The sequence below is a fragment of the Larus michahellis genome, chromosome 1, assembly GCF_964199755.1.
Source record: "Larus michahellis chromosome 1, bLarMic1.1, whole genome shotgun sequence".
Classification (NCBI taxonomy): domain Eukaryota; kingdom Metazoa; phylum Chordata; class Aves; order Charadriiformes; family Laridae; genus Larus; species Larus michahellis.
In genome coordinates, this window is record NC_133896.1 from 201,955,627 (window position 1) to 201,979,933 (window position 24,307).

The following is a 24,307-nucleotide window of genomic DNA, read 5'->3' on the forward strand; positions in this document are numbered from 1 at the left end:
CGTAATTTCCGGCTCCAAACATCTTGCAGTATAACAGGATAAAAAAGGAGCAGAATATGGAAAGCCGCTGGCATAACAATAGGCACATATACAGTTAGTTCCTTATCTTACCCTCAAAACAAGTCACACAGAAAAAAATGCCAGAGAAAAAGATACTTGAATATACAGACATTTAATTTTGTGTTGTAAATAAATAGAAAACTCTAGGCAAAGTTAGAAGAGATACTATAGCATTGTTTCATTCATGTCTGTTTCTCAAAACATAAGGGTATATCCATTGTATCCAGCAACATCTCAAACAAACTATTATGAGTTGACTTATTTCTTTTGGGCAAGGCAATGGGATCTGAAGCATGCAGTAAATGACTATACAAGGATTCATTCATGAAGCAGCAACTAACTCTTTAAGCCTAAGTTACTTCTCTTCAATTAAGGAAAGCTAAACTTCTTAATATGAACTATATCACAAGCTCCAGTACAGTGCATAATAGATCAACATGGCACACAGTAATTAGAACCCTGTCTAAATGATGACAAAAGGTTATAGGATCAATTTCAGTCTCCAGACCCATAGAGGAAATAATTTATAAGATATTCTTTTACTCTTCCTTTTGCAAAGGCATTTTTTTTCCAGCAGTATCAGATGTTTATGCTACCTTTTTTTTTTGTGGTCTTACTTCACCAATTTTCATACCATTTAATGATCAAACAGAAAACTCACTTTTAACAACTTATAAATTTAAACATATCCCAAATAAAAGGCAGACAAGCAACACCAGCACAGTAATTATCTAAAAAAAAAAAATTAAATTAAAAAAAAGGACTTTTTAACATTCCTTGCACCCTGCTAGGAACAAAAATAGCTTTCATACAAATCTGTGAGTTAAGTAATAAAATCTGATGGGGTGGGGGTGGGGAGCTTGTTCTGCAGTGAGACAAACTCTACTGAATTGGAACACGGTGAAAAACGTACTCATCAAGAGCAAAGGAGATTAGAAGCATCTTTCACATTGACCAAGCCTGCCTACATCCAGCCGTAATAAATATTTCAGTAGCAGAAGCTGACCATAATAAGTATTTTTGCAGGCTTAATGCCAAACCTGAAACAGGGTTCTGTAGGACTTTGTCCAATTTCTTAATTTAAAAATGCAGTATTCATTTAAAAATATATTTTTAGCTGTAGCAGTACAGCTTTGTTGCACTGAACTGTTTTTTCTAACTTTCCTAAATGCTTGATAAACTTCCAGGTTTATTAAAACAATTTTACAGAAGCATGAAGTGACTGTAAATCTCCCTCCAGCTCCTTGCTAGAGGGTGCTTTAGTGTAGGTCTTCTACTTTGTGAAATTCTACTTCAGGAAGTTGTTTGTTGGTTTAAAATGTAAGGTCTGACCATGCCATTAACCTTTCAGCAGAGCTCTCTCTCCTCTGCTTCAGGGCACAACATGGAGAGACCCTAACAGCACAGTGGTGGTCCACAGTATGGACCAACCATTGCCTTCCCCCTTCCCCTCCTTCTTCCACCCTGAGCTCCTTGAGGAGAGGCTAAGGGAGCTGAGCTAGTTCAGCCTGAAGCAGAGTTGGCTTCAGGTAACCTAACAGCAGTTCCCAGTGCCTGCAGGGAGATCATCAGGGTGATGGAGACAGGGTCTTCACAGCAGTACATGGTGGGAACAAAAGGCACAATGGCCATGAGCTAAAACATGAGAGTTTCATCTGGGATATAAGGAGAAACTTTTTCCCCATGAGGACAGTCAGGCAGAGGCACAGACTGCCCAGAGAGGTGGTGGAGTCTCCATCCTTGGAGGTCTTCGAGCCCCTAGTGGATGAAACCCTGAAGCAGCCTGGTCTGACTTCAGAGCTGACCTGCTGTGAGCAGGAGGTTGGACCAGAGACCTCCTGAGTTCCCTACCAGCCTGAGCTATCCTGTGACCCTGTGAGAACCTCAGTGTAGTCTAGTAGAGAAAGCGTCTTCTCTTCCCAGGACTCTCCATCTTCTGTGTTGTCAGAAAGGGCATCCACAGCTTTTGAAAGTCTCAGGGTTTCATAGCTGCTATGTGAACACTCAAAATTTATCTGCCCTTACACAAGGGCTTGTTAAGCTGAATGCTATGCCAAAGATAGCAAGCACTTTTGGACAAGGTGATTTAGCACAAAATGCAGTCAAGACTATGGCTTCTCCTGAAAGTGATCTCAGAAAAAAATAAAAATCAAATGCATGAGAATGAAGAATGCTTAACAGTGAATGAATAAATACAACTGTAAAGTGGAATTTCTGGGTTTCCCATTACAGGTGAATTTGCATGTGATACTGAGCTGGAGAAGCTGGCTCATCGCCACTGCTTCCGCAGCCTGTCTCTGGCTAGCGAAGCACCAGGCACAGGTCCAAATCAGTTTTTTTTCAGTCATGCTGCGACAAAAACTGAGGAGCAGGCCCATGGCATGCAGAGTACTTTGGAGTTCTCTGAATCTCTATTTTGACTATATGGGAAATACCTGCTTTCTTTTAAAACAGGGGACAGCTTGTCACCGTCTGCATTATATTCAGTCTCCCTCTTGGTTATTATCTCAGACTCTGCTTTACACCGTAGTACCTGAACAAACTCACAAGCAGGAGATACTTAATGAGTAAATCCCAGCAGTGAATTTGAGAGATTTATGATCTTTCCAAGTACTCACTTGCACTCTATTCTTCTCAGGAAACTTAAAGAAGCCATGTTTTCTTTTATTTTTTTTTTAACATTGATAATCCATAGGCTTGTCACGTGCTGAGATACTGTCTTTTCAGATAGGCATTAGATGTACTGCAAGTTTTTATGAATAGATTTTCCTAACAGGTAAAAACAGATGCTATTCAGTAGTAAAAAATATGTTTTACAATGAGTATGTGTCAATCTCTTAAAGTAGTAATATTTTATTTTGAAGTGGAAATATGCATCCCTGAGAACTCTAAGGACAAATTTTGTCTGATAATAACTAAAATGGGAAAGGGTATTATTGACTCATTCTGCAGAAAATTCTTCTGGAAATATTGAAAAATCTCTGTTTGAGAAGAGTTTTGTGAGTTTTACTTGCGGAGCTGTTGCCTGAGGTAGCTGCCTGTGGCAACAAGCACAGTCCTTTGGCAATACAGAGAATTTAGACTTCATCGGGGATCTAAAGTTTAAGGACTAGTTAAGCCATCAACATCCCCTCAATACACTTCCATTTCTACAGTGGTTACTGTGATATCTTTATGTACTTTGGAAGGTCTAGCTACCTGGCATCACTCTGCTGATGCATCCTTGGCTAACGATGAGATTGTGATTGAGCTCCCTCAGCCAAACCTGGTCAGGAACTGATAAGCACCATGACATTGAGAAGGAGTGAACTGAGCCACATGCCAGAGATGTGATCATGTTAGACAGAGCAGCCTCTGGCATCTGAGGGCCACGGCAACACCAGCTATGAGGAATTTAAGCTGACATGCAACCAACATGTGGTACCACGGCCCGCAGGCAAAGTAGCCAGGACTTGCAGGTGAACCTGGACCTGCTGCCAAATGTAGGGAACAGCTTGAGACTGCATTATCCGTGATCTCCTCTGTTTCACTCCAGTAGCAGAAGTCATTCATAGGAATGACTGCACACAATGCCTTTCAGAGGATAAAAAGTACCCCAGTGCTTGCTTTTCCAAGATGCTGAACCTATTTATTGAAGACCTGGTAGACCTGGGGTAAGAAAACTAATACAGGACGAGGTTCTTAGCTGAGTAATGATGTATAAATAGCATCTGGGGGCTTAATGTAAGCTTTGTTACGAGACTGCGCAAAGCCAGTAAGTGGCAGGAACAGATGAACACTTAAGAAACAAAGATCCTATTCTCATACTGATGTCCCTAATCATGAATGCCCAAAAGGAAACAAAAATACCTAACTGCTGCATGTAGGACAGTGCCTTAGATTATGGGGTTTTTTTAAATTGTCTTTAAGGAGACAGGGTGTCGTCTTCTGTTCTTACTGTAATAAAAGCTGACCTTTTACATAATACTGCAATAGCAGCTAAAACTAAGTTATTCCATTACCTCAATGCTTGCAAGTCCTTACAGTTATAAGGACCTAAAATATTATTTTAACACAATGAAAAAGTATTAAAAAGGAGCAATTGTCATGGCAGAAAAATGGATCCATTCATGTTATCCAGACACATTAGTGGCATGTAATGGTACCTTTACATTTAAGTGACTTCTGTGCCTATGATCTCTCAATAAATGACCCTCCTTTTATAACCATCACTTGTGAAGGACCTGCTTTTGTCCGTAGTTTTTGTTTCCTTGTGAATGAACCAAAATATTTCGAGAGACCTCCCCCAGCATTTCACCTGGTGTAACTCGAAGTAGGTCAGAAACAATCAGGAAAACAGCTGACCAGCCTCAGTAGTCAACAGGCATTAGGTGCTGCATAAGAATGAACTCTGAAGAATAAGTCATTCCTAATTCCTGAGGGCTGTGTTGTCAACCATCTGTCTGAGTCAAATCTCAGAGATGCTGTCATAAGAGTCTTTTGTACTACTGGACTCTCCTTTGAGACCAACGTAGTCATCTACTGTCCTAGAGTTTCTACCCCGTGTATCACTGTGAAAGCACTAGTTACGGTGAGTGGAGTTAGCACCAACCTGGATACATAAATTACATTTTTGTTCTGGGCTCCTAGTCCCATCCATCTAGAGAAAGACACAGGCCCTTGAAAGTCTCCAGAGGGAAAATCCGTTGGCAGAATCAAGAGCTTAAATACAGGTTCATCAGGTAACTAAAATGCAGATGCTAATTAAGCAATGACATTAATTGGCCTAAAACCTACCCCATGTTTCCTATTCAGTAATCTGGAAGTGTATTTGGTTTTCACACCCTCAAGTTCTATCCTTTCAGTCAGGAGAACCCAACAATCCGTGTGAAGAGTGGCTTTTTTCACCCTCCTAAAAGAGTCTGTGGCTTCATTAACTTTACCAAGTTCAGTAGGATAAGATTTCCAATGCAGATAGTATTTCATGGATCTAGCAAATCAGAATTACAACAATATGACAAATAAAACTAATTATATCTTCTGACAAGACAAAAATTAGCCTGCATCGTATCTGCACATTGATGTCTCAATGTATTGTTGTTTTTTAAGGTCTCTTAAGGGTTAAAACAACACTTAATGTGTCAGCGTGGAGCTCCATAAGTATGTTTATTTTATGTTTCACACAAATTTTATATTATCTGTAAGAAGACTAAAAGATGATGCATGCAACCACTGAAATAGTTCAAGCTCAATTCTTTCTTTGCAAAATGAACATAAGTAGATTTGTCTTTCTTGAAGGTCTGTGAAAAAAAGATGCAGAATACAAAATGTTATTTGCTGATACTAACGATCAGTTATTATTCCTGCCAGCATACTCAGGCTTTTCTCTGTGATGGACCAATGCTGAAACGCTGCTGATCAAAGACACAAACACAGCCCAAGTGCCTAGAGCATTGGTTCTGTAATTTGACTTTCTGTATTGCAAATCTCTTTCCATTTATAGGTCTAGTTGCAATGGAAGGGTGCAGATGTCCCTGCTCCCCTCAGCGACACTCAGCGTGCAGCTCCCCGGGGTATGGCTATTCATAGCTCTCCACGCTCTTCACTGCAGAGTCCTGATGATGATGCATTGATTGCCGTGAGGAAAACTGACAATTTAAAGCAAAACCACAGACAGACACAGAAGCATAGACGCATGTGGGTGGCGGTGACATGGACAGAAACAGACTTCTCAAGATGCAAAGCTGGTGACAGACTTCAAAGGCTCAGTCTCTCACTGAATCATCAATAACACTGCACATACTGAAGTCTTGATTTAGCTGTTTTGGTAAAAGAATTAGCTCTTGCTTGATAACCATCTAGAATGCTAAACCTGTCCTATATAGTATTTCTGTATCCTGAAGAAATTTAAGTGTGTGTGTTTGTATGTGTTTCTCTCCAAAATATCTCTTTGGCTGCTGAAGGTTGCCTACCAGTTATTAAATGTGGGTTTGAAAGTGCTGTTAGGCACAGTCCTGAGCTGGCAGCACTGATGAACTGTTCCCACTATTAGACTATGCCCTGAAGGTGAATTCCTCAGGGATGTTTCCAGAGACCATAGAAAGCATCCATGCATCTACAGCCCTCCAGGGGACCCATTAAACTCCCCAAGACACCACACAGGGAGCAGCTAGGTCCATTTCATGCCACTTGCTGTGACCTGGGGTGCCTCAAAGAGGAAGGACGTGATCTGCAGCCATGCCCTGCTGCTGCTCTCAGGGCCCATCCCTCGGTATGCATACACGTGCTGCAAATGACAGCAGCTCTGCCATGGTCTTGAATACAGAATTCGGAAAGATTTCATCTGTGGCGCTGCCTCTTCCCATGCAAGAATCCTTTTTCTATCCATCAAGCCTTAATGGTTTAGAGAAGTTTTCTTTATTTGCATGTTTCCTTTGAGAGGTTTTATATCTTTCTCTCATTGACTAATTAAGCTAAATGCCATGTTGCTATTGTGGAAACCTCTCTCTCTCTCTTTCTTTCCAAAAACAGCATCCCAGCTTTTACAATTTCCAAAAATTGCAACCTCCACCACAGCCATCACTTGACTCTTTTATGCTCTTGGAATTAAGATGAGTTTACTGGAATAAGAAAAGGCAAAAGACACTGTTTATGAATTCCTTACAATAAGCTTATACTGGTCAGTTACTGTTTTATGGCCAGCGCCAGGGTGCAGGGCTAAATGGAGACCTGTGACACAGGAGTGTGCAGAACAGCAGGTGTCCTCTGCATCCATGCCTGGCCTCTCTCAGCCTTGGGGTCAGATAAGCAGGACCTAGATAGTGTGTCCTGGTGTGGAGGATCATGGTGTGACCAAACTGCAGTGAATACGAGAGCTGCTTCTCACTGTACTGACCAGAAGCATTTACTGCTGGAGTGGGCTGACAGCAATTTATTTCCCTCCCTCCCCGCCTTGAGAATAGGTAAAAACAAGTAATGATTTTTTTCTTAGAATTGTGTCACCACATGAATACAGATCAGCTATTGATATGATCAATATGATATTGATATTGATATGATCAGCTATTCAGGAAAAGTGTCTATTCAGTAAGAGTGTTTTGAACATTATTGACTCAAATCAGCACCTCTTTGTACCTGGAATACTTTCTACCCACTGTTCAAATTCCTCAGAAGTAGTGGTATGGAGAGGAAAATGAATAGGAAAGAAAAAAAGAAAAGAAGAAGGAAGGAAGGAAGCAAGCAAGCAAGGAAGACTGACTGTCTTGAGAACATGCATGAAGCAAATGAATCTGAAGGAATAATGTTTAGAAAATTAAAAAAAAAATATAGCAATGAAATGTAGTGAATTTCCTTTCTAACTTTATACATAACCAACATAAGCAACCAATCATACATAGCACAACCAAGTGCTAAAATTTGCATAGACTAGGATAAAGAAGCAAAAATAATGTGTGCTCAGTCAAGGAGATTTAAGTCACTCATGCTTCCATCTATACACCTAATCCATGAGGGAGGACAGGATCATAAACCATAGCTGTATCATGACTTAGGAAACTAAAATGTGAACGTAGAAGTTTGAAACAGTGTGAATTTTCCTAAAGGAGACTTACAGCTACTGATATGTAATGTGTTCTGAGTGCGATATGTCTGCTAGCTTTTCTTATTGCTCAGAGCAATCAGTCCTGCTAACAGCTGAATTTAGAGTTGACAATCCTGAGGAAATGAGATAAATAATCTTGAGATGGAACAACTGAAAATGAATGATGGCATAATCAGGGATCTACATTCTACAGCTCTAGATGTATCATATCTTCCTCTTCATTAATTAAGAGAAGTCAGAATTACAATGCATTCCCTTTTGCCAAAGTTTTTACCTGCCCAGGGGACTCTATCTGAAACAAAAATTATCCTGTAAGCATGCAAAGATTCTTGTTTGGGTAATTTCATACCATTCTTACATGCCTTTTCCCTAATGCTGCTGCAGAGGTTGGCTACAGGGGAAGAGCACAGACCCATTTCGTGTTACGGTGGTTTCTCCATTACTTCCTTTGCCTTTTGTACATTTCAGTGCAGAACAGCAATCTCCAGAGCATCTGAGTAGGTCCTCTCACCTAATTCCTTCCTATCAGACTTCTTTCTGGCTGCTGCAGTTTAGCACTCCCCTTCACAAGCACAGGTTGATTAAATGCAGCTTATGACCTCCATTTGTCATTTTTAACATTTGGTTTTGGTTTTTTTCACCCTTTGTTCTTTTCAGTCTTCTTCCCTCTATTTTTCCATTTTGTCTGTATGTCTAATCTCACCCACCGTGCTAACTCTGATGACATCGACTATCTCTGCAGGTTCTTGTGTTACCAAGGGGGTCTCAGTTACCCACACTTACATGCCATATTTACTAGTTTTTCATTGTTTACCAAGAAAATCCGTGACTTCTCCTGTGCATGGCTGTTCTACTCAGCCTGACTTCAATTCTCTTTGTGCTCTGCTTCTTGGTGTCATCTTTGACTTAAAAGTTTTCTTCACAAATGCCTATTTCTATCTCCAAATTTTCCTCAGCTCTGCTACAATCCTCATCCATGACTACTCTCTAGCCTGTTCTCTGTGACTTCCAGAAACACTCTGCGTGTTCTGAATCACTGTCTTCCCTCTTGCTCTTGCTGTCAGAGGTTCCTTTACTGGCCACCCAGCCCTCAGAAACTGCCTTCTCTACCTCAGCAATGGTGTATTTCAAGCTGTCTCTCACTTTAGTACATATTTATTCTGGATGGATTCTCCCACCCCCAATAAATATAGAGAAATAAATGGCTAGATATTCATGTCATTTTTGTCAAAGCAGCAAGTATTTCCTGTATCTTGATGCAAAACCAGTCCAAGGCTCTGATACAACTTTATATCATTACTTCCTTCTCTCAACAGTTCCTGAGGAGCAGTTTTCCAGTTCCAAGCAGAAAATGTGCAAAGAATGGCCTATATATACACATAAGTACATCTAATGCACAGGCCTCTGGGAAAGGCAGTTCAAAACTAACTCAGAGCACCACTACAGTATTCTCCTAGAACTATCACAAAATGAAATGTTTAGGGCTATGGCATATTTTTATTAAGTACAGTATCAAAAACTATAAACAAGAGATGGAAACTGGAGATAAAAAGCTCAGTTCAGAGAACTTGTGCAATCAACTTGATAGAAAAAAAAAATTAAAATGGAGATATTATTCACTTCAGTGCACAAAGTATGAGGAAGAACAAGATAGGCATTTCCTCAAATTATCGGAAATGTTGAAAGACTTTTCATCAGCTAAGGATGAGGAAAAATAGAGCTTAGCGCTTTGAGAGACCACACACGTAGTTCTGTGTAGTAACCTACTTCGTCAGAAACAGTCAGCAATGACAAAGGAACACAATGGCTGTATGCTGAAAATGTTGAATAAATACGCTGCAAATGTTGAATAAAACCCCTATCTTATTGAAAGTAAATGGGATTTTTTTCTGTGGAGTTATTGACCAAATATGTAGTTGCATGTAGTCATATACTGAGGAAATTCTAACTTTTTGTGGCTCTGTATTCTTCTATCTCTTTTTTACTCTCTGGCCAGAATATGTTATGCTAATGAAGTGTGATAGAAGTTCATGTCTCATGTAGGGAAATGGAAGAAAGGCTTGGTCATATAGAGGATGAGCCCTTGAAGGACTTGTGCAAAATTTTCCTGGTACTGCAAGAAGCAATGGTTAAGTTTAATATTCTGAATGAGTCAAAATTCAGACAGTAAATATTTCACTCTAAATGGTATTAACACTCTTACACTACTTCTAAGACCAGTGTGGTTCACTGTAACAAACAATAATGCCCAAAGTTGCAAAGTCTCAATGTTTACTGCCATCTTTTCTATGGCCCCATGTACCTCTGATACCACTAGCGTGACCACAGTGTCTTCCACACGCCTGTGAGAAAAGTATACAAGATCAGATATGTGAAATGGGCTCAGTCCAAAGAAGATTTAAGAATTAGCATATATAAGACACTTTTCGTTGCATTCATATCATATATTTGAAGGTGATGTCCCATGAGGGTTACAGTGTAATGTAGACACAAAAGATGCCTACAGTTGATACATCTGGACTGGTATTACCCCAGATGAGGATATGATCCACTTAAAGTGCCGTGATTTCAAGCATAACTAAAAAATGGGTGATTATTTGGACACTAGGCATACAACTTATGAATTCCAGTTGCCATTATAAAGATATTGTGTTTTTTAACAGTTCTATGTGAGGTCCACTATTTGTTGAATGTGCTTGTTACATGGGTCCACCAGGCCAAGCAAAACCAAATTATTACTTTGACAACTTTGCTATTAGTCAAAAGGACAATGCTGATGAAACAACCCTTTCAAGACATTTACAGGAGGGAGGGGAAAAAAAAACAAAACAAAGAAAAAAGAACATGTTTCAGATTGCCACAAACAGCACTTTGGATAGAAGGCAGAGAGATGTGAATATTTCAATAATAAGGTAGGACTAATTCAGCTCACATGACTAAAATCTTGGAACAGTTCATGCTTAAGTTGCTGAGAGCTGAGGAGAGGAAAGGAAAGGTCAGCTATCACTTCAATTGACCTGGGACAGCTGATTTGTATGTCCCTGTATCTGGGAAGGAGGAGCAGACAGGGAGCTTGTGTTCAAGAAGAGTAACAAGACGTCAAGGGAGTAAACAACATAGCCGTGCACTTAGCCAAAGATGTTAGAGACCACAGAGACCCAGTGTATTGGGATTGACTGTCTCAGGTTGATGGGTATTTAGCAAGAAAGAACTCCACCAGACATGTAATGGCATAGCTTTAAATTTCAGTCAACATAACTTAAGCATATGCTTAACTACTTTCCCAAACAGGGTTTAAAAAATTATTTCTAAAATAAATGGGGAATTTACTAAATGCACCCACTCCTCTGAAAAATACACTTTACATTTCAATATTTTATCTTGACAAGAAAAATATCTGAGGGGTTTAAAGAAAAGATCGGTCAACATCTGTGTATGTTCACTTTGTGTATTACTAAGCATCAGTCAGATCAATGTTGCAGTGCTGTGCTAATGTCTGGAATTCACATTAAAGCGGTGTCAGGAAGCCTGGAGTTGGAGCAATATTGATGGTAAATGGATATAGGTCATTTGGACCAGAAGACTCAGATTTGCCATGCTAGTAAAGCTAATGGAAATCAATAAGGGAGCAATTATTTAAAAAAAAAAAAAAAACAACACAGAAAAAGGAAGAAAAGAGGGGTGTAAACTGAAGTATGGACATTAAAAGTAAGCTTCGTTTTTCTTACCACCTCTTCTAATAACTTGGATTGTTTCTCAAGGCTTCACATAAAGGAAAGTGTTTAAAAACCTCTGTTTTGATCTCAGTCTAGCACTGACTACAGTGGATTTCAACCTTGTTTGAAAACAACCCACAGAATAACATTCCCATTCCGTCTCAGAACTCATCCCCTTCATCCTCCTCACCATTTAATTCCTCTAGAAGTTACTACCAATCTGTACGTAACTCTTTGATAAAATGTGCTCATACAGGCTGCAGCAGCACAGGAGGCCTGGTATAGGGACACAGTGCCTACCTAGGTAGCTCTGTGCTGATTAAAAAAAAGCAGGTACCTTGCGGGGCAAGTGGAAAAGAAACCAGGAAATAAGGAGATAGGTGTCAAAATTTAGCTCCATGTGTTAAGATATATTCAGAGCCTGACTTAAACTGAGTCTCATTGTTCCATATTCGTAATGCGTTCTTCGTTCCTCTTCCAGATTCCACAGACTCCTTTCCAACACCAAGCATCACTGTTTACCACTGGCTTTAGTGAAGACCTTTTCATAGAGTTTTCAGTGTAGCACACTTTTTCTTTCTGTGAGAAATTCTGACGTGCTTTACTAAAGCCATCATCAAATATAGCTTCACCACCTCATAATTTTGTTTTTATTGGAAAAGGAAAGCTTTTGGCTTGACTCATAAGATGCATTTGTTTTGAATCTATTTTGCTCATCATATTTATTGTTGCTCTCCTCGAGAGACCAAGTTGAGAGCTTTCTGTTCTTCTTCAGTTCACTGGAAGCTTTGCCTCATTAGAGGCTACATACAGAGTCATCTAAACTACATTAGCCATCTGAAAGTTATGGCTTTTGCCTAAAGCAGTTCTCTATACTCCCTCAATAGCCAAAGGATGACTGATTTCATGTATCTTAAACATTTTCCTTAGATTTATGTCCTGGAATTGGTATCCCAAGATGTCCTTCGTGTTTCTACAGAGCATCTATAGCAGCTTAGATCAGCAATGGCATTTTTAGATAGCTAAACTTAAGTGAAATGTATCCCACTATAAAAAGCCTAAGGTAGTATAGCATTACTTAATGTAAACTATGATGTAGTAGATACGTTGCAGTATATGTACAATATATGGACATGGTGCTATAGTATTGCTGTAGTATAGTTGTAAGACTGAACTGAACACAAAATGGGCTTTGTTTATTTAGCACAAAGCAAAATCTACTACTGCAGCAGCACATAAAGAGCATTATCTACAGCAAACTGGAATCCAGGTAACACAGAAATAGTGACTGAAATTGCTCCAGGTCTGGATAATGTCCTCAACTGCATGTGGTGCCATGGTAGTCTGCGTGCAGTCATGCAGTGCTAGCTGCACTCATGCCACAGCTACCCTGTGCCAGCCTCACATGTGGAGCTCCTGGAGCACACTACTTGCATAGTCACCTTCCTCACTGTCAAAAGCACAGGACATTTAGGAGATGTCTTCATTAGCAAGTATTGAGGACCAGTAAGAGAGAATCTGTAGAGCAAAACAGTTGTTGAGGACGTAGCAGCCATATCATAGTGCCTTTACTTCAAATCACTTCTGGTCTGGTTCCATGAAGCAAACACCTATCTGCAGCTAAAGGACATTTGGAGCACAGGTTCTGGTTTAGTTTCACTCAAAACAAGTCAGGACTGCTCAGCAATGTGAAGCAAAACATGGTGAAAGGGAACAACCATAACAGTAAATGGGGACAGTCAGAAGGGCAAATTCAACAGCTTACTTCTGGTCTGAAATGAAATTCTAATGTAAATGCACTGTTGTGCACAGTAAAGCATCAATACAAAGCCATTAGTACAATGTGAGAGCTCTTCCATTTCGCTGGGCAGCTCTTCCTGTAGCTGCAAGACATAGGGCTGTGGGTGAGGAACAGAGCCAGGGGCTGCTCAAGTAAAGCAGACAAGTGAGCGGAAGTTGTACCTGTGGCTAATGCCAGATTCATTGTTTTCATATGCATCTTCCTCTGACTCCAGTCCTCTGGCTTTATTGTATGATTTACATTAACTTCTTATAAGTACAGTGCAACCACAATGCCCAAGGATTTTGGTCAGAACAAAGACTGGTATGTACTGTCTCTACGGCTCTAACAGTGCTGTCCTGGCTGAGTGTAAGACTAAAAGCACTATCTAGTTGTCCTGGGACAGAGGAAAAGACAGGTATCTGTAAATTAGTAAATAATATCAATTTAACTATTTGAAGGGGTGCTTGCTTCCATCGTTTCAACTCACTCTTATAGGCTTTAAGGCAGAGATGAAAGATGGATGTGATAGAATAGAAAGATCTCGTAGCAAGCAAGCAATGCTGTTAACGTAAACGCAAGCTCTATTCTGGAAAACAAAGATCTACCATAATTGTCAAGGTTACTTGAGGAGCTGCATATGCTCTGATGCACAACAAAGGGCTTAAATGATTCATGGGAGGGCCAAAATAGCTCGAGACTGGAGGGGTGTCTTAGTTTACACCTAGAAGTTATTTTCAATCCAGAACATAGACACATCTGGGCAGCCTTTTGCAGACATCTTAATAAAAGATGCTTTAGGATAGAGCACATGCCAAAAGCAGAGTTTGTCCAGTTGTCTGCACGTACCAACTGATGCAAAGACAACTGGACAAACACTTCGCTATGTAAGATGCAAGACATCACTGGTATTACTGAAGAAAACATCTGCCAAACATTAACCAGGACTTTCAGAAATAGGCTGTATTTAACATCTCACAACCTAATATGGATCATATAGTAGCCAATATACCATCAAAGATTCTAAAACAAATAAATGTACAGCTTACCTGTGGAAGACTTTCCTCTGGTTTTATTGTCACTTACAACAGAGCCAATGTTTCCAGAGCAGAGAAAGTTGGCTAATGCATACGTGTCATGTTCTGCATACTGTCTTAACCTGCCACTTCATGCACTTCCTTTAGAATGATGCTATCGTTATTATTTAGTACTAATATTATTAAATGTCTTGGCAGAGGCTTACACAATCTGCTCTTATTTCAGTCATTCAACAAAGGCTTGTAAAAAAGCTGCAAGAGGAAGTAATTTACCCATTCACAGACTAAAACTGGAAGTGCCAACTTAATATATTTTGACATATTCCAGGCAGAAATTCTGGTAGAGTAGCAGAGAGCCCCCAGCTGAACACAGGTTCTTAAGCAAAGGAAAAGACCACAATGGAAATTCAAGGACATGTGTCCCAGCCCACAGCCTTTCTGGAGACCACACATGCTATCACTAGCAAATTTTGCTGACAGGTATTAAGAAAAAAGGCATTGTTAGTAGCAAGGTGTGCCTCCCCCCAGATTCGTTCATCTCTCTCATAAGGAGTAAACAAGGTTTCTGGTTATTTCCCAGCAGACATTGAGACATACTAAGGGTGAGATTCAGGTGGCCAAAGGCAGATAGGAGCTAGCATTTCTCTGTGGGTGAATTCACGATACCTATGCTCAGTCGCCGACCTACCGCAGCCCTCTGGGTGACTATAGAGAAATCACTTAGTATGGTATTCATCTTATCCAAATTTAGACTCCTGCAGTATAAACATCTACATAGGAGCAAGTCACCCTGTGCTCCCTTTGTAGTCAACAGAGAGAAATAGATACTTCTAGGGTGCAATTAATCTCGACCTAAAGAAGACATCTTCCAGATGATTTATGCCTTAAAAGTACCTGTTTTTCCCTAACTATAAAGGGAGTCTGAGGTGATTTTTGCCATATGGACACCTCAGACATGGACAAATAATATATCTAGCAGAGCCATAAAGCCATTGATATTCCACACAGCCTGCAGTTAGTATAAATGTTTGGTCAATAATAACTCGAGCTGAACTCAGACAGTTGACCTAGAGGTGAATGGCTCTGTATTCCATTACTAAGCCTCTGAATCATCCAGTGCCTCTTTTCTTTTTAAGTAAAGTCTCTCCCTGGGTTTTAGATGTCACTTAATGGAATGTGGATATTAAATGTATGTAAATCCATAGCATTTTTGGATAGAGCTGCATTCCACTATGTCCCATTATAAACACTATCCCATTCTCCTCTTTGGAACTGTCAATCTGTCAGGCGGAGGAGCCTGTGGACTCCCAAGGCAAATCCTTGTACTTTCAAGGGGATCGCTGTTGCCAAAAAGAAGTTTCCCAATGAAAATAGTTCTTGTGTGGAGACTATCAGGGAGACCCTCTTAAGCCATGTTTTTTATATCCTGGGATGATAGGAATTCCTTCACCAAAAGTAGTGCAGCTTGTTTTTTTCCCAGGATGTTAATTTCCATTTTATTCCTATTCCTGTCCTCAGAGGTCTCATTCTGTTCCATGGAAGTATCTTCTACCATCTTCACTTTTGCTTCCCATTACTTTTCTGCACGGGGATTTTTGTGCTGTTTTTATCGGAATTTCCACTTCAGTTATAAAATATGATCAGTTTTTTGCAAAACAATTCTTGTCGCACTTTTGCCTTCAACCCAGCAGTAAACTGTCAGGATAGAATATCATTATTATTGATTTCTTTTAGAAAGGTTAATGCATCTGTATGTTCACTTAAACTCCAAACGCCAGGCGCTATGTTACTTCACAGATGTCATTCAATGGAATGTGGATAATAAACTCTGGTAAATCCACAGCACCTGAGTGTTGAGCTGCTTTGCACTTTAAACAATATCCCACTATAATAAACAACCTGAGTTGATGTGACATGAGCTAGATAACCATCTCCATTGGTATCTGACCAACAGATCCAGAACTCCATCTCGTTAGATGGCTATGCTTTTTGAGGCTGTCTCTGCGCTTCTACAGAGAAGGTTGTGTAGCCTAGACTGTGCCTAGAACATGATGTTCCTCTTCTGAGATCCTGGTGTAATCTGAAAGATTACCCAAAAAAATACTTATGTATTTAAACTCCTGTTCGTACTGTAAATTCCTGGATACATTTTTAGCAGAAGTAGAGGGGCAGAATCGCCTCCCTTGACTTGCTGGCCATGCTTCTTTTGATGCAGCCCAGGGTACGGTTGGCCTTCTGGGCTGCAAGCGCACATTGCTGGCTCATGTCCAGTTTTTCATCCACCGGTACCCCCGAGTCCTTCTCGGCAGGGCTGCCCCCAATCCCTTCGTCCCCCAGCCTGTACTGATACTGGTGCAGGACCCTGCACTTGGCCTTGTTGAACCTTATGAAGTTCGAGCCTGTGCAGGCCTCTGTGGGTGGCATTCCACCCCTCAGCTTGGTGTCATCTGCAAACTTACTGAGGGTGCACTTTATCACACTATGTCATTGATGAAGATGTTAAACAGTACTGGTCCCAATACAGATCCCTGCAGGACACCACTTGACACCAATCTCCGTGTGGCCATTGAGCCGTTGACCACTACCCTCTGGATGTGACCATCCAACCAATTCCCCATTCACAGAACAGTCCACCAATCAAATCCGTATCTCTCCAATTTAGAGAGAAGGATGTTGATGTCAAAGGCCTTACAGAAGTCCAGATAGATGGCATCCGTAGTTCTTCCCTTGTCCACTGATGTAGTCACTCCATCATAGAAGTCCACTAGGTTGGTAAGAAGGCTTTGTAAATAGGCTCCCCTTGATTGGTCAGACTGTAGTAGATACCAACTACAAAGTTCCCTTTGTTGCCTCGGTCTCTTATTCTTACCCATAGGCTTTTAACCTGCTCATAGCTATTCTTCAGAGGCAACTTTTCACAATCTATTAATTTCTTGATGTAGAGGGCAATGCCTCCACCCCTCCTTCGTTGTCTCTCCTTTCTGAACCGCCTGTAGCCATCAATACCTGCACTCCAGTCATGGGATTCATCCCACCAAGTTTCAGTAATAAAGTCATATATTTCTAACAGCACAGTTGCTTCCAACTCCTGTTTGTTGCCCATCCTGCGTGCATTGGTGTAGAGGCACTTCAGCTGGACCGTTGGACGTATCACCTTTCTAGAGGAACACCTGTTAATTCCTTTGAGGTAGTTCACTCATGTATCCCTTTTGGCTCCTATTACCTCAGGAGCCCCTGGCTCATCTCTGTAAGACTTCAAGTGTGTTGCAGTGCAGCCAGCAGGTCTCAGAGCAACAGGCTGGTGGCCCTTGCTAGCACCCTGTCCCTCTGACATTTGCGTGTCATCCCACAGGTTGTCACAGGCAAGCCTGATATTGTCCCCCTCCCACTTCAAGCCTAGTTTAAAGCTCTGTCAATGAGGCCTGCTAACTTGTGAGCAAAGACCTCTTCCCTCTTTCGAGAAAGGTGAATCTCATGTGACACCATCCCACAATCAAATAACCCAAATTGTGGCAGTGACACCACCCATGGAGCCATGTAATAATAGCCCCTCTGTTTCTTCCAGTGTCACTGCCTACAACTGGAAGGAGAGAGGAAAAGGTAGCCTGTGCTCCAGATTCACTTACCAACTTTCCCAAGGCCCTTGGACTATGCATTGTGGCTTCATTGCCACCTGCACGGAAGAGCAGTAATGGGTAGTAGTTCAAGGACTGTACCAGGCTAGGGAGTTTCCTAGTGATGTCCTTAACCCAGGCCCCAGGAAGGCAGCAGACTTCCTTAAGAGGAGGCTCTGTCTGGCATATTGAAGCCTCTGTTCCCCTCAGAAGGGAGTGGTCTACAACTATAACCCGTCTTTTCTTCCTCATGCAGGTGGTCATGATACAGGGGGTAGGCCTTTCCTTACCTCGGCACCACCTCTGGTGTGGAAGGATCGTCACCCACATCATCCATTGACTGGCCTTCCACATCTGGAGCCTCACACCTACTGTACAGAGGCACCTGGGAAGGTGAAGTGGGCAAGGAGGGGGTTTGTTTGCTGTCCCAAGCATGGGCTTGCCCCCATTTGCTCCTTTCCTTTAAGCTACTGCCTTCAGCCTGGCAGGGGGAGGATGCGGGATCCCCTTGATCTTGTTTTTTTTATGGTGTCTGTTCTCATTTCTGTCTCAAGGAGGGCAGAGCATAGTTCCACCGGTCTACCTCTTTCTCGGACTCCCTGATGCTCCTTAACCTTTCTGCTTCCTCTCGTAGCTCTGCCATCAGGCCGAGCAGATCATCCACCCTGTCACACCTCACACAGCTGTTCTCACTACTGCCATCCATGACCATCGAAAGGCTCTGGCCCTCCCTGTAGCCCGAGATCTGGGTGGCTGGTAGGGTCACTACACCCTTCCTGCAGGCCAACTGCTACGACAACTGCCGCATCACGCTCTGCTTGCCCACTCTGGTTGCCGTGCTCCTGGTCGCTCACACTCCCTGGGCCGCTTTTTATAGGCATGAGGGTGGTTGCGGTATTACTATTACTAGAGAATGTTTGCAGGAAACATAAAAGGAGTCTTCAGCACACTGAAATCTCACATACTTATTCTCCCAAAATCTAGTCTCCAGATTTCATGACACAAAACAAAGAAACAAAGAAAAATATAAAGTGGTCTCTGAACATTTTTTTTTTTTTTTTTTTATGTAAGAGCTTTGCAAACTTATTCTCATAGCAGGCTGTGTACTGATCTTGAATTGCAACATCATGGGGCAGGCATGTCTTCCACCCCTGAATGCAGGTTTCCCCTGTCAGACATGTCCAGAAAGGAGTCATGGCCTAGGAAAAGTGTAACGTTAATTCACTCTGGAGGCAACATTTCCATTCAGATTTTCAGTTTTTCTCTTCTTTTCTCAGAGCAGTTTGAAATAGTTGAAATATTTTTATATCCAAATAGTTGAAATATTTTATATCCACTCAGAAGGACTAATGTCTGTCTTCATGCTGACAATGGAGAATGGAGATTGAATAGCCAGAAGTTTACAAGCTAAGCTTGCAATTCCCTTTAGCAATTTTCTATAGCTCTAATTTAATTTTTTTTTAAGATCCTGAATAAGGCATGAGAAATGAAAATATGCTATCCAGCTGAGAAATCTAGCCACAGCAGTCTCTTACCATGGGCAAGAGAAGTGACACTGGTTTAAGCATCCAGTGATGGTCTTATTGGACATTTGAATTTCTAGAAGACAGTATCTGGCTTGCACTACATATTAGCTAGGGCATTGTGTTAAATCCTATGACATGCAGCTACTGATTTTTAAAAGGTTCCACAAATTTATTTATCTTTTTCAACCACGGAGTTTCTGTATGTGTGCACTTCCAGAGAAAGACTTTAATAAATCAATTCAAAATATGGTAAGACTTCCAGTAAAGATCAGAGAGCAAATTAGGTGCTCTTGAAATTTAGCAGCTCTCATTACAAATCACTTGAGGGAAAAAAAAATTAAACCCATCCAAATTTCACAGGCTCAGAACATCTGAAATGAACCTAAACACCATTGGTATTTCTGAGATTTAGTTTAGAAACTCCAAACCATTAATGTTTCACATTTCTTTGTGATTAAATTATAGACGCTATGTCATAGTTTCATCTTGTTTTGTTAAACACCAGTTGACATCATTGCCAGACAGCAAAGCAGGAAGGCAATGAATTTGTAAATGGAAAATGCTGCAGGTCTACTTTCGCTCAGAAGTTGGGCATGGATCCGTCCTTGATGGATGCTCAAGCAAAGGAAAAAAAAAAAACAAAAACACGAGACAAATTAATTCTGAATGTCCCCAATCCTGTTTACTAATGTCACATATTTTTCTTTTACATCCAGTGAAATTTGGTGCCTGGAAAAGGGAAGTCTGAATATGCATTATTTTAAACCAAGCAGAGTGCAGCCAGTTCAATTCAAAATTCATGAAGTAGATCTTCCCCATGTTCCGTCTTCCTCTTATTCCATAAATTCTGTATCTACTATAGATTGCACTGAGTACACATAACTATGCAATAGGCAAAGCAAACAAAACAGTACTTATCTTTGTCATGAATTTTGGAAAACAGTATTTCTTGCTGGTTTTTTTTGTTTGTTTGTTTGTTTGGGGTTTTTTTTTGTTACCAAACTACCTTCTTTTAACTCTTCAAGGGAATATTCATTTTCCCAGGTGAGGATTTCATTGGATGCTGGATGCTCAAAGAGTGACAGAGAAATATTCCTGGAAGGGACCTCAGGGAACTGCATCATCCACACTCTAACACATATAAACTATCCATGGCAGTGTTTTCTTTGACTTGTTTTGAAAATCTTGCATTGAACATAGTTCCATGTTATCCTAGGTAGCTTCTGACAATGTTTCAGTAAAAAAAGTTAAAATAAAAAATCCACCAAAGAGCCAAAAAGAAGAATTTATAGCAATATTAAAAGACTGACGTCAAATCCTCCTCAGCCTTACAGGTCATACTTTCATCTCATTCTTGTTGATCTCTTCCAGATTTTCTTCAACTTGTCTAAGTCATTCACAAAATGCAAATGCTCCAGTGTACTGTGCCTTGGGTACTGGGACAGATCCCACGTATCCACCAAAGCCTCCCTGAACGAAGTAGCTGCCTCTTCCATGTTCCTTACAGCAGCCTGATAGTGCTTCCCAGAATAAGATTTGCTGTTTCTGCATCACCTTCATGTTGCTGACTCATTCCACATGACATCCATTCTCCTTTTCTGCTGCCCCGTGGCCTTTTATATTTCCCTTTGAGAAATAAACGTAACATTCAGGTCATAACTGTATTGATCATCTCACTGATTTTGGATCATCTATCTAATTTAAGGTAACTTTAAATTCTGATCATGTCCTTCAAACTGCTTGCAATGTCTTTGGCAAATATATCAGTTCCTTTATACTGCAAACCACGATGTTAGCAAAAAAACGCTCTCCACCTCCCCACTCCGTAAGACTACACTTGCAACCACAGCTAACCAGCAAACCGCTGATGCCTTTGAAAGCCTCTCAAGCTTTTGAAAGCAGCATTTCAAACAGCTGCTCAATCAGTTTAGGTTGACAATTCTAGGCTTATTTCCTCAGCTTTGCAGGAGACCTGTGGGGGATGAGTCTGTCTAAAGTAGAGAGGCGTCCCATATACTGCTTTCTTCTTGTTCACTAAATCAAATGCCCTCAGAGAAGGAATTGAGATTGATTTGACGGAGCGTATTCATGGCATGCTTATGTTGGCTATTTTAACTCTTTAGGATCCTCCTGCAACTTATTTATTGTTTATTTAATAAATAAATTCAGAACATTTCCAGGAACTGCTACAAGGAATTGATTATAACTTCCTGATTTTTTCAGAAGAACCATGTTTACATCCTTTCCTGTTACTGCAGAGACTCACCAATGGTTCAGAGATTACACAGGACTGACTACTTATGAGGCCTTGCCAGTTTGAATACATCTATCTTCTCTTTAACTTGTTTACTTCTTATACTTTGCCTGAGCTCCCATCTCCTCACTCTAGTTAAGCAGAATAAAACATTTAATATTTTAGACTTCTTTACACCATGTCTGTCTTGTTCTGCTTTCCTGTTACATAGGATCTGTACTGTTCTTTGTCCTCTAGACTATTTCTAGAAACTTTTATTGCTGCCTTTTTTTCCCATGTGCTAATTGAAATTCATTTTTGCATGTTAGACTTTCTGCTTTTATATCCACATACCTGTGCTTTTTTAATGCATATTGTAAATCATGTGCCTCCTTTTTCACGCACAGAAATACAAGCGTGGAAAGATTACATTTCTTCTGACCGTGGAGTCGGTAATAATGAATTTTACTGATTGGGATATGAATGTTATTGATTGCAATAAGCTCCTAAAAATCCTTCCATCAGTTATTTCTGGACTGCCCAAGTGAGTCGTTTGGCGTGATAAGCACTTCTCTACTATTTAATTATTGCTACTCACCTTGTGAACGTATAGTGTGACTTTAACAGCATGATGCACCAGAATGCGCTATGTGCAGGGTAGTGTGTAAAAGCAGAGTGCCCCAGGACAGGATCTGGTCACATTTGGAGGTTTTTGCAGGTGGTTGGGGAACATTGCTCCTAACGACTGCTTGCTCAAAGGCTGCATGCCGGCATCTCCTTCCTGGAGCTCCTGAGCCCCCTGTTCTGGCATCGGAGATAGGACTTTGCAGAGTTCCTATCTCAGGAACTACTTAAATGACATTTTTGTAATTTAAATGCATCTTAGGATTTTGTTCATGAATTTTTTGTTATTTAACGTAAAAGAAAAAGTGCAGCATTGACCGCCACTCTGTTTCCTTTAAGAAAAGTTACAAAAATGAGCCCATTCCCAGCTTCCCTGCCCTTTCTCACGTTTAGCTTATAGTGTCACTCTGGATAAGAAACTCTTCTTGGCTGGCCATAAAAGGGAGGAACAATTCGGTCCAGTCATGAAAAAAAGATGGCAGTGCAAAAACGACCTGCCAACATAAAAACTTCTTATGCTGGGACTCTTCACAGCCCTTTAGCATTCATTATTTGAACTAAAACAGGCCACCCAGAAAACGTTGCTCCAAACATGAGCATAAGAAGATTTACTAGTGGCAATGGAAGTTTTTTTTCAACTGATTATCCTGTAAATACTCAAGGGAAATCTTCAGCAAACAGCTTTACCCGTGGTGCAGCTGGCACCAGTGATGCAGAGAAGTGGCAGAACATGGCCTTCAGCTGAGGCAATATAAGATTTGTGAGGCCTTTCTGAACTGAGGCCTTTCTGAACCTGCCAGCAAAATGAGTGATTCACTGCGAGATCAAGGAAGAGCAGCTCAAGATTTGACAACGCTCATTAGTTGATGCTTCTGAATAAGTTCTTCAAGGATGGAAGACTTTTGAAGAACACTGAAACGGGATTTTTCCTTTTAGCCTCTATTATTTACTGCAAGAGATAAGGGAAGACAACAGCTGTGCTGAGGAGGACCTCCGCTATACTTGTGCTCTGTTCCCGAGGCCTACACCAAAACATCAGCTGTTTAACAGGGGCTTTTAAACACTTTAATAGGAATTTTTAACTGTTGTAATTCCCTTTTTTTTTTTTTTTTTACACTCCATTCATCTCATTTTTGTTTCCTCTTATATTTCATAGGCCTAATCATATCATCACAGGAAAGGGAGGTGCCTCAGTCCCTCTACAAAAGGAATGAGCCTATATCCACCTCAACCTGCAGGTCCCCATGGTGCTGTGCCCGTGCCGGCACGGAGCTGCTCCCCATAGAATCACAGAATCAGAGAATGGTTTGGGGTGGAAGGGACCTTAAAGATCATCTACTTCCAACCCCGCCCCGGGGTGCTGCATCCTGTCTTTCCTTCATCATCCCTACACACATGCACCCTTGCATAAACAGCATCTTCTCCCAGGGTTGACTCTGCCTGTTGCCTCCTCATCTGCCCCAGACCCTCGCTCATTCCCCCTGGCAAGCCCTGCCAAGCACTGCCTGGAAAAGGGACCTTCTCCCCCCGCACAGACCAGGCACGGGTGCCCGGGCCTGGCACATGGCATCCCCACGGGACCATGCCCTGCCAGCGAGCGACTGTGGTGAGGCCCATCGCCAGCTGCAGGAAGGTGCATCACTTTTTTTTTTTTCAGAGGAGAAATAAAGTGCTTCTGGCAGTGGGTCCCCCTGTGGCGACCGGCCCCGTCCCTCTCCTGTGTGGCGGGCAGATGGTGGCCGTGCAGGCATCTGGCCAGCACTGCTCGGCCCCCATGGCCCCAGCCCCATATGCCTCACTCAGCTCCTGGCACCGCTTGTCAGATTAGGAATCATTTTTTTCAAGTACCACTCACATGGTTGAAGCAAATGCATCAAAGGGCAAACTGTTTTTTTCAGCATTAGTGGCTACCTGACCCAGAAGCTCCTGAAGTGCAGGAGGTGGATGAGTTTGATTTGCTGCCTGGTGGAAAAGCTGGCAGAAATAAGCAGCAACACTGTCAGTGGCACAGCTTTCTTCACAGCTAACATGGTCAGAGCTGCCCTGGGAGAAAGAGGAAAAGGATTTTGGGTTTTCTTGAAGTGCAGGTCACCTTAATGACAAGTTTTCCTACAAACCTGCAAAAGTCAAACCTAAAT